The sequence below is a fragment of the Palaemon carinicauda genome, chromosome 3 (genome assembly GCF_036898095.1).
Source record: "Palaemon carinicauda isolate YSFRI2023 chromosome 3, ASM3689809v2, whole genome shotgun sequence".
Classification (NCBI taxonomy): Eukaryota; Metazoa; Arthropoda; class Malacostraca; order Decapoda; family Palaemonidae; genus Palaemon; species Palaemon carinicauda.
The window spans coordinates 169,149,159-169,156,856 of NC_090727.1; positions in this window are offsets into that span (position 1 = coordinate 169,149,159).

Consider the following 7,698-nt stretch of genomic DNA (forward strand, 5'->3'; position numbering starts at 1 on the left):
ACCGTTGTATATTTACCGTGGTAAAACACTAAAGTATACAAATAAACATGCAGGTGTGTTCTCATAAGACCAATTTCACCACACACAACTTCAAAGCCAAAATCGATCTGAGAGCATTTAACGTAAACAGAATCATCTTCCTGTACCTAACAACCTCAAGATACAAGTCCAAACATTATCGCTTTAGAGTGCGATCATTTCCATTTCTATTATTATTCTTTAAATCGTATCAACAATTCATTAAAGTTTGCTTTCAAAAGCACGTTACATCTGTGTCAACACTGCGAGCGAGTAAGGAAGCGCGCGTAGAGAGGAGGCGGCCAAATTAATTGGTTTAAGATTTCATTGCAAAACGAAAGGTTACGATGTCTTCTTTTGATTGGGTGGCATATCAAGGAGGAAAATTCTCTCTCTCTCTCTCTCTCTCTCTCTCTCTCTCTCTCTCTAAGAAATAATAAGATTTTAATAATAACCCAGATTATAAGATTTCAAACAAGTATCACTAGAGAGAGAGAGAGAGAGAGAGAGAGAGAGAGAGAGAGAGATGTGCTAAAGTTTAATGAATGAATGATTTGAAAAGCGTAAAATCAGAATGTAGAGGATTGTATATACTCAACAACATACGAGAGAGAGAGAGAGAGAGAGAGAGGAGAGAGAGAGAGAGAAAATGTGCTAAAGTTTATCGAATGAATGATTTGAAAAGCGTAAAATCAGAAGGTAGAGGATTATATATACTCAACAACATACACGAGAGAGAGAGAGAGAGAGAGAGAGAGAGAGAGAGAGAAAATTGTACTAAGGTTTAATGAATGAATAATTTGAAAAGCGTAAAATCAGGGAAAGGTTAAGGATTATATATACTCAACAACATACACGAGAGAGAGAGAGAGAGAGAGAGAGAGAGAGAGAGAGAGAGCTCTATTTCGAACAGAATATTTACATCAAATTCTAATAATAGGAAGCGCCTTTACAAAATCCCAGGACGGCCAACTACACCAACAAACGCTTGGGACATAATGCTAATCAAACCTCTTTGGCATAACATAATGGGAAAGAGAAAAGGGGGAGGTGAGGGGGAGGGGGGAGAATTACACTAGAGGAGGGGTATGGGGGTATTGAGGGGAATATTGGGGCGTCGAAGAGCTCTCGCATGAGCTTCAAGGAAAGAGCATAGTGTTAGTAATACTAGTAGTTTTGGTAATGGTGGTAGTTGTGGTAGTAGAAGTGGTAATAGAGGGTTGCGATAAAGAGGAGGGGGGGGGGGGGTGGAGAGGGCGGTGCCATAATTCTCCTGCTGGTGGCACTTTCAGCTTAGGTGTGCCAACGTAACGTCTTGGCAACCACCACCTCAACCCTTTCCCTTCCGAGCGTCCCTCTCTCTCTCTCTCTCTCTCTCTCTCTCTCTCTCTCTCTCTCTTTCGGCCTTTGGGATAACCTCGTTTTTATTGCAGAGTTTGTGAAGTGTTAGACGAACGACATTCGATAAATCTCCCGAAGAGCTTTCGATGTCAGACGATATTGGCATGATTGTGGATAATCTCCATATGGGTCTTTCGAACGCGGATTTCTGTTATTCTCTCGCTTCTCGCTCCTCTGCATTATAATTCCCCCATCATGTTTTTCTAAGGCAAAATTTGAATAAAGTTTTATTTTCGTTCTTCCTTACGCTTATTTGTTGCTGGTTTCAGAGGACAAGTAGTCTTCTTTTTCTTCTCCTTTTTTTTTTCTTTTTTTTTTGGGGGGGGGGCCTTCGAGAACACTTTGTTCTTTTCTCATTTATGTGCTGCTACAAGAGTTGTATATTTCGTTAATATCGATAAGATATTAAGAAAAGGTTGATTGCATCACTTCCAAAATGTTACGCAGCTTGTAACGGACAAAACAAAATATTCATACACTAATAAAAGTTCAGTATGTGACAGAAAATAGACACTGGCAAGAAACAGCAAGCTCAACCTTTAAAGAAAAAAAAAGAGAAAAAAAAGATTTGGAAAATAAAGGATTAGCATCTAATGAGTAAATAAGAAGCAATATAAATATACATATGACATTATAAATGGAAAAATATTTATAAACTCAAAATGGATAAAAGCACTGGACGTTCATGGAAATGTGAAAAATAGGCATTTCAGTAAGAATACTTAGAAAGAAAAGTCACATAAAATAATCATCATCATCATCATCTACTTATTGACGCAAAGGGCCTCGGTTAGATTTCGCCAGTCGTCTCTAGCTTGAGTTTTTAATTCAATACTTCTCCATTCACCATCACCTATCTCGCTCTTCATAGTCCTCAGTCGTGTAGGCCTGGGTCTTCCAACTCTTCTCGTGCCTTGTGGAACCCAGTTAAACGTTTGCTGAACTAATCTCTCTTGGGCAGTGCGAAGTGAATGCCCAAACCATCTCCATCTACCCCTCACCATGATCTCATCCACATATGGCACTCGAGTAATCTCTTATGTAAACAATAAAAACACACAATAGAACTATGAATATTCCATTTCATTTTGGAAAAAAAAAAAACTGCAAAGAATACTAAGTGACGCTCGTATGTTATACACCAACAAACTAACAAACAACATTTCTAAAATTTTCCATCGTTTCTGTTTATTACAGATAATAAACATACAGCTACCAAAATAAAGGTGACAACCAATCGAACATACAAACATCAAAATAAATTTATCTTCAAGTCATATGTCAGAGAGTTCTCGAATTAACAACCATCCTACAGAGATTCATAACAATTCTAGAACGTTATGATGGCAAAAAACGATGAACAATTAGATTACATGAGAGTGAAAGCAAGAAAAAATACACGGATAGGGTAAGAGAGACGTTAAGAAGAATGTCTGGGATAGAAGACAAACTCAAATACTCTTTAGCTATGGTAAGCAGCTCTTCTAGGAGAAGGACACTCAAAAATCAAACCAATGTTCTCTAGTCTTGGGTAGTGCCATAGCCTCTGTACCGTGTTCTTCCGCTGTCTTGGGTTAGAGTTCTCTCTTGCTTGAGGGTACACTCGCGCACACTATTCTATCTTGTTTTTCTTCCTCTTGTTTTGTTAAACTTTATATAGAAAATATTTATTTTAATGTTACTGTTCTTAAGATATTCTATTTTTCGTTGTTTCCTTTCCTCACTGGGCTATTTTCACTGTTGGGGCCCTGGGCTTATAGCATCCAGCTCTTCCAACTAGGGTTGTAGCTTAGCAAATAATAATAATAATAATAATAATAATAATAATAATAATAATAATAATAATAATAATAATTATAGCAACTTCAGCAGCTATAGCGAAAAATACACATTGGCAGCACTACAAGAACAATAAAAAGATAAGTAAGTGAAGAGAATGAATGGAGGACTTAACAATAGCAAATACTGCATGAAAGGCATTCAACATGTATTGTGGGTCGATGTATTGCTAATGAGGTGTCAAACGAAGTTAATGAAGTGGTTGAAGTTAAGGAAGACTTTTGTACAAGATTTGATCTTGCCTTTCTATATACTATATATATATATATATATGTGTGTGTGTGTGTGTGTGTGTGTGTATATATATATACATATATATATAAAGAGAGAGAGAGAGAGAGAGAGAGAGAGAGAGAGAGAGAGAGAGATTGGTGGCGTAGCTCAATGTTGAGAAGACTGTGTACGAATTTGCAAGTGGTTCTTTTAACACCAACCTGTGTCAATAAAAGGGCCAAGAGGCTAGCAATCTTACCCTTAAAAACTTTATATATATATATATATATATATATCTATCTATATATATATATATATATATATATATTCTATATACACACATATACACATATACAACAGATGCAGCCGTGTCTGGTCCACTCCAGGACAAAGGCCTTAGACATGTCAATCATGTCTGCTCGTTCAAAGCAAACCAACCTCGTACGCGTAATCATTATAGCACAGCTTTACTGATTCACGGCGATACGCAAACCTTTACACCACGCTAAGATATCCCCACTCACAAAGATATATATATATATATATATATATACATATATATATATATATATATATACACACACACACACACACATATATATATATATATATATGGGAAATATATTCATGTATATACACACCGGAACTGAGCACCACATTCCCCATCACGGTACCTTTCGCGTGAGAAAAAAATGATTAACTGCATTCGAAAGTAACCACCCAACTTCCTCGGTTGGGGGGGGGGGGTGTTAGAAAACTCGGAGGAGACAGAAGCGTCCGATAAAAATAAGACGGTGACATCCGCGACAGAAGAGAAGCGCGAGGGCACATAAAACACCGTCCTCCCAAAAAGGCGATAAATAAAGTCACCATAATTACCCCCGAAAGAACAAGCCATGCCCCGAGGGCATAAAAATGCACGCCATCAGAACGAACTCGAGCGCTTACCCGTAGAAAACACTGTTGAGCTGTGGGCGGGATGGGTGGATGATTTTGGGAAAGGGTGGGGTAATAGGTAGGTGCGTTGGAGGTGGGAGGTAGGGGGGCGTCATCCCCGCGAAAATAATGTAGCGCTTCTTCACCGTCTGCTGCCTATCGGCCTCATCTACGACTCCTCTCCGCCCTCAAGGTTTTCCTCATGGCTGCCATCCGTTGTCATAATCCGTCATGCAGAGCTTCTTGCTCTCACATACCGTGACGTACTCTGCGTATGAAGCTAGTTCTCTCTCTCTCTCTCTCTCTCTCTCTCTCTCTCTCTCGCTTTATACTTTGATTGAGCTAAGTCTGCCGCGAAGCCGTCTCTTTTATCTTTTTGGTTTATGGGAAACCATTCACTTACACAACTCTTTTTGTTTCTTCTTTTTTATTTCTCGACTCGAGATAATTACATAAAAGTGCGACTCGTTCCCCGGAAGAACAATTCTTTTAATCCCATTTGAAGGACGAGCCTTCGACAACAGTAAAGACAACGACCAGCCGATAAAGGAGACAGCGGAACGCAAAAGGAATGACAAACCGAATAAATATGAGACAAGCAGGTACAGATAAGTAGACTTGAAAGTCGACACAATTCGCCCCCCCTCCCCTAATTTCCGTCCACCTACAAGAGACATTTCTTCTTCTTGCTCATTCGCAAGGAAAAACACCAGTGAAATTCATCACGGGCGAACTTCAATGCAAAAGGATACAGCGTCACCACGAAAATGTCTAAATTTATTTCACGTTACAAAATTTGACCTTCGGAATCAAGACACTACAGGATCATAACTCAGGCTTCCCCATAGCTCTCTCTCTCTCTCCTCTCTCTCTCTCTCTCTCTCTCTATATATATATATATATATATATAAATATATATATATATATTTCTTGTAAATTGTTTCTGGTTCCCCATAGCTCTCTCTCTCTCTCTCTCTCTCTCTCTCTCTCTCTCTCTATTTCTTGTAAATTGTTTCTGGTTCCCCATAGCTCTCTCTCTCTCTCTATCTCTCTCTCTCTCTCTCTCTCTCTCTCTCTCTCACACTTTTTCCGTTCTATTTCTTGTAAATTGTTTCAGGTTCCCAATAGCTCTCTCTCTCTCTCTCTCTCTCTCTCTCTCTCTCTCTCTCTCTCACTTTTTTTCCTGTTCTATTTCTTGTTAATTGTTTCCTGTAGCTTTAAAAATGGAAGGATCTGGCATACCTGACCATAGTACGTCAGTCAGATCCTCTCAAGTCATGAATTAAGAGTGGCGTAAAGCAGCCGGCTTGAAGCCCCCAACACAAACGATGCTTTGATTCGCTCCATATAAAAACGTCCTCTGAGAAAACACTTTATATAAATATATATTCTTCTCGCGGTGAAAATTTATCGCTTCAAACTAAATTTGACCCGTTTTTTTTTATTTTTTCCTTCACACGTATTTTTTCTTTATTATTTTCCTTCTTTTCCTTTACTTTTTTTTCCCCAGCGGTTAAACTAACGAGGCGAGGTAACGAAAATGCATTGCACGGGATGCTTGTTTTTGCTGCGAGGAAAGAGTTTTTGTTCAAATATATTGTTTATATATATAACCAATGGAGTATATGTGAATAAATATACACGCCAACACACACACACACACACATATATATATATATATATATATACTGTATATATATATATATATATATACACACACACATGGAGTATATGTGAATAAATATACACGCCAACACACACACACACACACACATATATATATATACATATATATATATACTGTATATATATATATATATATATATTTATATATATATATATATATATATACAGTATGTATATATATATATATATATACAGTATGTATATATATATATATATATAAATATATATATATATATACACTGTATATATATATATACTGTTTATATATATATATATATATATATTTATATATATATATATATATATACACACATATAAAATGTTTGTATCTCAGACGTGACATTGCCAGTATGGAATTTTAATATTTTACAATATTAAGCTGATAATTACCAATCGATATCACACACACATAAATATAAACAAACACTCACACACATTATATATATATATATATATATATACACACATATATATTGTGCGCGTATACGGTATACCAGAAGATAAATTGACAATACAAAACTTTAATATTCTCCAATATTGATCTACTGTACCAATTACCCACCGGTAACATATTCGGTGTAGGTTGGAAATACCTTGCATCCAAAGGAATATACACTTGATGAACTTGCCATTCCAGAATTATGAAAAATACGTTTTGATTCTTTTATGTGTATTTGAGTGGAAGTTAAATTCTGTATTTAAAAGTGGAAATAACCCTATTTCCACATGGGTATCCTATTTTGTGAAAACATTATATATATATATATATATATATATATGTATATATTAATATACTGTATATATATATATATATATATAAATAAATATATATACTGACAAACTAAGAAAGTTTGCGTGTATAAACAAGCATAGAAAGACCATAAACAGCCTCGAGTGGGAAGCCATATCTGAGATCTTTGTCCTACAGTGGACTAGTAACGGATGTGTGATTGTCAACCCTTATATACCTCACAGAACTCCTTCAGCTAATCTAAATGAGCTACAAAGACGGCGTAGGTGTGACAGACACACACAAGGACTGAGACGGATAATTTCCCGTCATGCTCATCTACACTTAATAGTCCTACTTAGTACCAGGTTGACAGAAATCTCCCAGTAGCCAGGTAGCAGGATGTGTGATGACATGGTAAACAGAAGAGACACACTGACTTATATCGATAGATAGAGTGACAGATAGACAGACAGGACAGTTCCGCACAAATATAGATAATCAATTTCGTCGGAGTGTGATAATGAATGACATGCAAATGATGAGAAGATATGTAAGGTAAAATGTACAGACAACATAGACGGTCAGTTTTGAATAAAAAGAAAAAAACAGAATAAAGGAAATACAGTATAAAGTATAAAATTGAGAAAAATTAATCAAAAAGTCTTTTATCGTGATATAAATATGTTCATCAAATCATACTGTTATGGTGGCCGATGTGGTAACGTCCCTCACTAGTGAACGCCAGACTAGGGTTCAAGTCCCGCTCAAATTCGCTAGTTTCTTTGGTCGCTGAAACCTCACCATCCTTGTAAGCTAAGGATGGATGGCGGGGTTTAGGGAAGCCTATAGGTCTATCTGCTGAGTCATCAGCA